The 9,149-nt window shown below is 46.4% G+C and overlaps 1 pseudogene; it reads right to left on the bottom strand.

Moving 5' to 3' along the window:
- Positions 1-5,461: 5,461 nt before the first annotated feature.
- LOC105078490 (chondroitin sulfate N-acetylgalactosaminyltransferase 1 pseudogene) lies at positions 5,462-8,628 on the bottom strand (annotated as a pseudogene).
- Positions 8,629-9,149: the final 521 nt, after the last annotated feature.

Raw genomic sequence — 9,149 nt, 5'->3', positions numbered from 1 at the left:
GAGATCACATATCATTATGTATTAAAATGCTAATTTGTACTTTTAAAATAAAACATTACACTTTTGCAAGCTAAATTTAGATAAAATAATTAAGTTTAATATGAAAGGAGAGGCACTGCAGTTGGGAATATGTTCTGGCCCTTGAATGATTTTACATTTACTTTCTAACAAAAATGCTGTCTTTGCCTATTCTCTTATTACTTACCTGTGTTATTTTACTTATATGGGCTTCTTGAAAATAGCATATTCATTCATTTTTGTTAACAAATACTAAGGCCTTCCTATGTGTAGCCACTATAAGCACTGGAGATGCCTCTGTGACAGGAGTATCTGAAGACTGGCTTTGAAATGCATATTAAACAAGTCATTTCATGGGTAACTTCTAGTAACACCTGTGATCTGAAAGAAAAATGCAGGACATGACGTATAAGGGGGCCTCTGTCTTAGAACTGAGGGTTAGTGAATTGCAGAAATTTCAAGCTGAGGCCATAAAGAATGATTCAGAGTTAGCATCATATTGGGTGGAAATAAAACTGTTTCAGCAGAGGAAACAGAATACGCAAGGCTTCTGAAGCAAGAAAGAGCTCAGAGCATTTGGACTCAAAGACGTCTATGGTGGGGAAAGCCAAGTGCAGAAGGCCATGCAGACCATGAAGACTTTGTTGAGGATTTGGGATGTTTTCTTAAAACAAGTGGGAAGCCCCTAAAGGGTTTCAGGCAGCGTAGTGCTGTGATTGGTTGAGCAGTTGAGAGCATCACTCTGGATGCTCTGTGGAAATTGGCATAGGGAGGGTCGGGGCATGGTAGTGAGGAGGGTCTTTGGAGGCCACTGCAAAGGGAAGGGAGGGTGACAGCTGGATGTAGGGCACTGGTGGTGATGGGCAGCAGCGGATACTTTCAAGAAATTTTGAAGACACAGAACTGACAGACTTGGATGTGGATGCAGGAGAGGGAGGGATCAAAAACTGCTGCTGATTTTCTAGGATAACTAACGGAGTGGATGGTTTCACCTTTTATTGGGAGAGGACACATTGGAGAGATGGCAGACTTTGAGGGTGAAAATTTTAAGCTCACTCTGGATTCAGGATATCAGAGGGGCTGCCAGGTGTGGTAACATCAAGTAGACAGTTTGGAGTCAGTGGGTATTGGTGCTAATGTTTTGGTTTTGACCCAATCTGGGCAAATTTTCTAGAATGAAAAAATACCGCTGGCAGACCTCCACTACTTTTCTGCCCAGTTGAGTCCATGATGATTATGGCCTCCAACTGGATTTTGGAAGCGAGGAACTGAAGACATCAGGCAGGTGGTTCAGTAAAGGTGATGAAAGACTGAAAGCATTCTGAGTATCTCCAGCAGAAGAGTAGCAGCTCCTGCCCTTCTCCATGGATGAGATCTTCTATTATTGGACCTGGGAAATGATCCCGAGGCAGAAATAAAGAATCTTTCCTTATTCCTTATTCCATTCAGTAGGTCAGGCTCCTTTTGTTTGTTTCCATTGGATTTATATGATGTTGAAATTATCTTCTGTACTAGATTTTTCTAGCAGTATTGGTTTCTATTTTCTTCTGTTGTTGCATAGTATATTTTAAGGGAAGTTCAGAAAGCTAGGTTAGAGGTTACCAGACAGACATCATTTCTCACCAGTAGTCAAATTTCTTATCTGCTAAACAAAATAATTTTGTGTTTAGTTGATTCTGTATAACTGTATCACCATTATCTTGTTTAGGGCATATATATTTTTCTAATTAAATGAAAGATTCTTTAAATTCTATAGTGCTTTACAATTTTCAAAATTTTCACACACACGATTTCATATAATCCCATAGTAACCCTTTTTTCTCTACCCCTTTACTTCCCCTTCCCCTACCATCTCCCCACTGGTAAACACTGGTTTCTTCCCTAAACTTGTGAGTCTGCTTCTTTTTTGTTTTATTCACTTGCTTGTTGTATTTTTTAGAGTCTACATATAAGTGGTATCATACAGTATTTGTCTTTCTCTCTCTGACTTATTTCACTTAGCATAATGCCCTCCAAGTCCACCCACGTTGTTGCAGATGGCAAAATTTTGTACTTTTTTAATGACACTATTCCATTGTGTGTGTATGTATATATGTATGTATAACACATCTTCTTTATCCATTCAGCTTCCTTAGGTTGCTTCCATATCTTGAAAATTGTAAATAATGCTGCTATGAATACTAGGTTGCATATATCTTTTTGGGTTAAGGCATATTCTTTTAAGTCTAATCAGAAATATATGAAAAATTATATTGTTTTAAATAATTTCTCCAAATTTTAAAGACATTTAAAGACAGAAATGAAATTGATAATTAGAACTCAACAAGCTCTTCAGTTTTTATAATTTCTATTTTAATGGATCAATATTTAGCATGAATGAGATGTTCTGTTTTATCCCATTGAATAATTTAGGACCCAGAATAAAAAGTATAATAATAATATAATAGACTATTATGCTTTCTTCAAATCAGTGAATTTGATATTGTATTTTAAAAACAAAGGTTTTGGTATTTATAGAGTAACAAAAGAAGTGTATCCTTACCTAAGGAATTATCATTATCATTATTATTATCATGTAGGCACTTTTTCTTTCCTATGTATCGAGAGTACTAAGCACAGCTTTCAACCTAATTTGCAGCTGGTGTCTAGTTCAGTTGGTTGGGAAATTGCAAAAGATGACACGGGCTGAAATGAATTGAATCAGGGTTTCCTTAAAAACACAGCAGACATAGCACTTTATACATTTCCCTCATTTCCCTGTACTCCTTATTTTATTAACTCTTGAGAAAAATATTTCATTATACCATGTAAAGTATCTTGGAGCATCAACAGAATGTAAGCACTATTTTTGATGAAGTGTCAAGTTAGTCTGTTAGTACACACATAGAGCCATCTTTAATAATTTTCTTTCTTTCTCTTTTTTTTTCTTTCTTTCTTTCTCTCTCTTTCCCTCCCTCCTTCTTCCTCTCCCTCTTCTTCTCTCTCTCCCCCTCCCTCCCTTCCTTCCTTTCTCCCTCCCTTCCTTCCTTTCATTTTCTTTCTTTCATTATTTCTTTCTTTCAATTAACTGCTAGGCACAGAGTGTTTTGCCTAAATATGTAAGGAGTATGCAGCTGTCTGTAGCATGATGTTGGCCTTAAAGGACTTACATACGGTCTTAAAGAACAGATATGCATGCATGTAATACAAGAGAGTGAACCAAGAGACAGATGTGCATGAGATGGGGAAGCAGCCAACCTCTGCATTCCAAATTGAAAAACTGCGTTTATGGCATGGTTTTGGCAGGGCTGGGAGCAGGAGAACTAGCCAGATGGAAAAGGCTCTTTAAAATCACCTTAGTGACTGGGTCAAGTGATTTGCTCACAAAATTCCCAATTTGGGACTTAAAATGAGGATTTTTATGACTGAAAATTTTTATGAGTAAAATTAGAAGCCATTAAAAGCAACATTTAGATCCAAATGACTTCACTTAACTAAGGGCCAAATGCCTTTGCGGATCACAGTTGTTAATGGGAATTGTACTCAGAGGTGAGTCTAGAGCCAGGACAGACGGGGGCCCAGTTGTCTCCTGCATCAAGCCAACACCTCTAAGTGACCCAGCTGCTGCGCTCTGAGCCTCCTAACATTTTGAGCTGTTTTCAGTAGAGAGAATTCAATCTTGGCAGTGGTTCACTCGATGGTATTAGGGATTCAAGGTAAAAGTGTTGTATGGGCAAATAAGCTTGGGAAAACTTTGAGTCAAGCAAAGTTAATGAGGTTTCCTACTGAAGAACCTCTCTAAGATTTTTACCACACTTACATGGATGGTGAAATTACAAGGATGTTTCCCAAGTTTATTTGTCCAGGGAACTCTTTTCCCTAGAGCATCTTCTAAAAGTTGTGTTCTGCAAAATCTGCTTAGGGAAACATTCTATTGGACTAATCTTTAAATATAAGCTATAGCTGGGGTAACCGTATGATTTATTATCTAAAATGGGAGTCTTTGAGAATATACAGGGAGCTATCAGTAATTATGTTTGTCAGCAGGTATAAACTGGGACTGCCTTGAGCAAACCAGGATGTATGATCCTACTAGATAGAGCTAATAAGGGATGTTGCCATGGCAATGATTGCCTCCTAGACAGCAGCATCACAAAAGCAACAGAATGTAAATAGGTTGGGTCAGTTCTGGTTCTCCAGGATGAGCTTAGATATGCCAGAGATTTATTGGGTGAACCTCCAGGAAAGGATGAAGGTGGAGAGAGTAGGAGAAGGAGGGAATAACTTCAGACTGCGACACAGGTCTGATACCTGTGAAAGGAGAGACGGAAGGAAAGGAGGAGGGGAGGAAGGAAGGTTGGGTAGGAAGAGCCTCAGATTGTAGCACAGTTCTGGGAAAGACTTGACCTGACTGATGGGTCTTAAAACAAAATCTTCATGTTAGAGGAAACCCACATCAAGCAGAAATGAACTAGCTCTGGCGCCCTCACTGCAGGGACCACACAGGGGAGGGTTGGTTTCTGCATAGGCACCTGCTGGGTCCCCAGGGAGGCAGCCAAGGGCTTCTTCCTTCAACAGGTTCTATTGAAGAGGATATGAGAGTCTCATCTCTGTGTCCACCACCTAGGTTAACTTTCAGAAAATTAAATACTGAATTACCATTATAATTATTTCAGTGCTATCTTTTGTCTCTGGACGTTGGACCTTGGTCCTTGGCCTGGGTTCCCCCAGTCCAGTAGAGGAAGCTATTACTTCATAATTAGGAAATCCCTTTGCTATTGAAAGTCTTCTATCCCAAATGGGCATTCAATGGAGGGTCTTTTAGATTATCCTGGAAGATTCAATTCAGGAGGAGAAATACATTTATGAATAGGTGGGGGGATTCCATCCTGAGCTTATATGAAGTCTTGCTTCCAATGAAACGCTGTTACAATAGATGTGCTGTGTTGCAATGGCAGCAACACTGTCATAGCTCCATATGGGTTATTGTTACACAGATGATACCTGTTTTCGGTCAATTTCAGCAGAGACAAGAAGGCAAAGCTTGAATTCAAAGCTCAGAACCTTTCCTGGCCCTGACTTGGCTGTTGAAACATGGCCCTTGGTGATTTCAGTGAACTCTCTGTGGCACCGTGTGCGAATTATCAGAGGTGATAACCTGCACACCAGAGTGCTCTGTTCTCCTCTGTGGCTTCTTTGTGGTGGAGATGGATTTTGACTCAGCAGAGCAAAATGTAACGTTTGTCTATGAGTGTACTTCAAAACCCAAACAATCAATTGTGATTGTGTCTCTGCGATGGTCAATTTTTTGTGTCAATTTAGGTGGGCCATGGTACCCAGATATTTAGCCAAATGCCAATCAGGTTGTTGCTGTGAAAATATGTTTTGATCTGATGAACATTTAAATCAGTAGACTTTTTTTTTCAATGTTAACTGTGTTTATTTTTTTTTTAAATCGTTGGAAACTAATAAATGCAATGAAAAGAAGCATCTTGGTGACTGAGTAGACCCACTTCATTTAAAAAATCATTGAGTTACTCTGCCCCAGGCTAGGGGTGGGTGAACATATGGCAGGAACTTCCCTTCCACTGGATGCTGGCAACTGGAGTGATCTTTTACAAAACACGTTTTTCTGCATTTTTTTTCTCATGGAAGCTGGAAGCCAGGAAGAGCACCCTGCTTTGAAAAGAGATCGTTTGGTTCACACAGTTGACTTTGGTTTATTTCAACAGGTAAGAAAGTGGTCCCCAGTTCTCCTGAGGAGAAAGTGTGTTTTCTGAGTTTTGAACAAATCGGTTTCCTTTTCTGTTCAGGTAAAAGGTATAATTCTTTCCCTCCGGGGTTCAGTTGCTCCTCCTCAGAAATATTCTTCGGATAAAGTGTCTCTGGGTCTCGTCCCTTGGTGGCCCCACACCTTCCATGTGACACGTGACAGGCTGTCTGCCTGCGGGGTCAGCAGGTGGCATGTCCTTGGACGTGGGCGTCAGTCTGACTCTTTGAACTTCAAGTTCTCATAATGCAGCTGAAAGTAATCTCTTAAAAAAATATAAAAGGGAGCTAACTTGGGCTCTCTTAGTAAGGCTAGCAAGCTGCTAATTAAATAAGAAGAATATGACTCATAAGCAAAAAAAAGTGCACTTTTAAATAAATAAAAATAACACAGAGAGACGGTTAAAACTACAACCCAAAAGATGAGCAGATTATTTGGGGTTAGTCTTGGGGACGGGGGGGATGATGACGACAGTTACGGTCCGTTTGGTTTTGCCGAGTCCACGCCCGAGGGCCCCGACGCGGGCATCTCTGAATTCCACGCGGTCCCCGCGCCCGTCTCCGGGTGTGTCAGCATCCCACACGGAGGACGCCCGCACCCGATAATCACTCAAATGCAGAGGAACGAGCTCGCTCCGACTCCTGCTGCCCAAGCCAAACAGACAGAGAGAAACGGTGGGCTCTCTCCCCCTCGTCGGTTTGACTCATCCGTCAAGGTCTTTCTTGCCCTTTAGGGAAATCTTATCCTCATCGCAACCACTCCTTCGGTGGTTGCAAAAGGCTCGCCCTGGGGGTTCATGTTTTCTTGCTGCTTGTTCTCTGCTTCTGTTTGCGGAGGTGGGCTTCCATCTCCTGCCTGAAGACCAGCATCCCCAGCTGCCCGTGGAACGCCTCGTTCATGGCCTTGCCTTGGACTGCATGCACATCCTGTACTGCCCGGGGGTCAGTTCCTGCACGCAGCGCTTCTCGTGCCAGAGGTGGAAGAGCCCGCGCACGGGAGCGCGCACCACCAGGAGGCTGCTGTGCAGGTACTTGCGGTACAGGTGCACGTCCTCGCCGCCCCAGCCCCTGATGTCCAGGTCGAAGCCCCCTGTGTTGATGAAGTCCGACCGGAACTGGCACGTCATCCCAAACCCGAAGTCTCTCCAGAATCCGGTTTCCTTCTTGATAACCAGCTGCTGCTTTAAGGGAGGGACCACATCGTGGTGGTCGTATATTATCTCCGGATTGTACTGACTGAAAAGGACCGGGTAGCATACCGTCTTCCCTGGCTGCGCGTTCAACCGGCACATGTTGAGGAACCTGGAGGTGAAGCAGATGTCCACGTCGCAGAAGAACAGCAGCACGTTGCTCCCCTTCCAGAAGCGGGCACCCACGTCCAGTCCCTTCCCTCGCGAGAACTCTCCGTTCAGCTAGATGAAGGTGAAGTTCCTGAAGTTGGCGGCTTTGGACGTGTTTTCGGGGATTCCTTTGACCTCGTTCACTTTTTCTTTTCCAAAGTAAACGACGGTGAGATGAATTCTCCCATCCTGTTGAATGCACATCTCCCTGAAGTTGTGCATGAACTGGCAGAACTTGTCCACCCTCCTGGCCAGCGGCACGATGACGTTGACCAGCGTGCTGGCCATGTTCAGCTCCTCGTTCTTCACCTGCATGATGGGGCCGAACGGCCGGAACAAGACCAGGCGTCTGAACTCGTGCTTGTGGTCCCCTCGGAACGTGAGCTTGTACAGAGTGCCTTTTGTCCTTTTCTGTGCGGTAGATCCCTTCGTTGAAGTCCGCGGCCGTGTAGGGGCGCTGGTCGGGGCTGCGCTCGGCCGGGCTGTTGAGGGCCCCCACGGGCGACTCGATGGCCTACGCCAGCTCGTCTCGCTTGTCCTTCCTCACGGGCTTCTCCGGGTGGCGGGTCAGGCCGGTCTCCAGCTGGTACACCTTCTGCAGGGTGTAGCTGTCGAAAGGCACGGCGGCATACTCGGTGGCCTGCTTGAGGCTGGCGTGCACCTCGGCGAGGTCCACCTGCGAGCGCAGGAAGGCCAGCAGGTCGCCTGGGCCCTCCCGGGGGAGCCCGCCAGGCGCTGCGCGCCCCTGAGCTGCTCGCCGCGCTCCTGCAGCTCCTCCTGGAGCTGCGCGATCTGCCTCTTGAGGCTGCCCATGTAGCCGCGCTGCTGCTGCTGCTCCTCCCAGCCCTACAGGGCCGCCTCCTTCCCGGTGGTGCCGCCGGCCCGCGGCAGCCCCCGCTGCTCGTCGTCGCCCTTCGGGGTGCAGGCCAGCATGTGGAGCACGGAGACCGCGCAGCAGAGGAGCACGAGCAAGACCACCACCCGCGAGACCCAGGCCAACAGCCCCCGGCGAGCCATCCTCACTCCGGAGTCGGCCCTGCGGTAGCACCGGCGGCGATCATCCCAGGACGCCCGGCCGGCCACGGGCGGCCCTGGACGAGGCTACGGGCAGCACGCATGTGGGGCCCCCGGAGCCGCTCTATCCATTTCCGTCTACACCGCGTCTTGCCCCTGCGAGTCCGGCACCACGGGGTGCGGCTTCCCGACTTCCAAAGGATGAAGTTGAGGGCAGAGGCGACGAGTCAGGGGAGCCCTCAAAGGTTTCACACGCATTCCCATCATAGCCTTGCGGACGGACAGCAGCGCAGTGCGGACCTGGACGTGTAAGAAGGTTACGATGAAACTACACCATTCTTCCACCGGATAAAAACACCTTGGCTTCTCTCCTTGAGATGGAAAGGAATCGCGAGGCGCTGCCAGCCGGCTCCCGCCGCTCCCGCCGCCGGCCGCTCCTCCTGTGCGGCGCCACGCCGCCGCGCCGCGGGCTCGGCTCCACCTCCCGCTCCGCGGCCGCCGAGCCTCGAGGGACGCGAGGGCGGGGAGCGCGCGGGACCGCGGCCAAGCACCGCGCCGGGTGGGGGAAGCGAGCCGCGGGGCGGGGCGGGGCGGGGTGGGGGGTCGCTCTAAATCAGTAGACTTAGAGTGAAGCAAATTACCCTCCATAACGTGGGTGAGCCTCATCTAATCAGTTGAAGGCCATAAGAGGAAAAAGACTGAGGTTTCTTGGGGAAGAAAGAATTCTCTCTAAATTGTCTTTGGACTAAAGTTGCAACATCAACTTTTCCTTGGGTTTTCAGTCTGCTGGTCTGCCTACCCTATAGGATTTGGACTTACTAGACCCCACAATCATGTGAGCCAATCCCTTAAAATAAATCTGTCTCTGTCTCTCTGTTCCTCTCTTTCTCTCTCCCCTTCTCTCTCCATACCCACAATGCACACAGAGCCTATTGGTTCTGTTTCTTTGGAGACCCCTGCTTAATACAGCCTCTTAATGGAAAAGAGTCATGATACATGTCATCCTAAATGGTGACTCATTGAAGTAGT

The sequence above is a fragment of the Camelus bactrianus genome, chromosome 35, assembly GCF_048773025.1.
Source record: "Camelus bactrianus isolate YW-2024 breed Bactrian camel chromosome 35, ASM4877302v1, whole genome shotgun sequence".
Classification (NCBI taxonomy): Eukaryota; Metazoa; Chordata; class Mammalia; order Artiodactyla; family Camelidae; genus Camelus; species Camelus bactrianus.
Note: the sequence above shows the minus strand (reverse complement) of the source record. Positions and strands in the feature narration are given on the sequence as shown.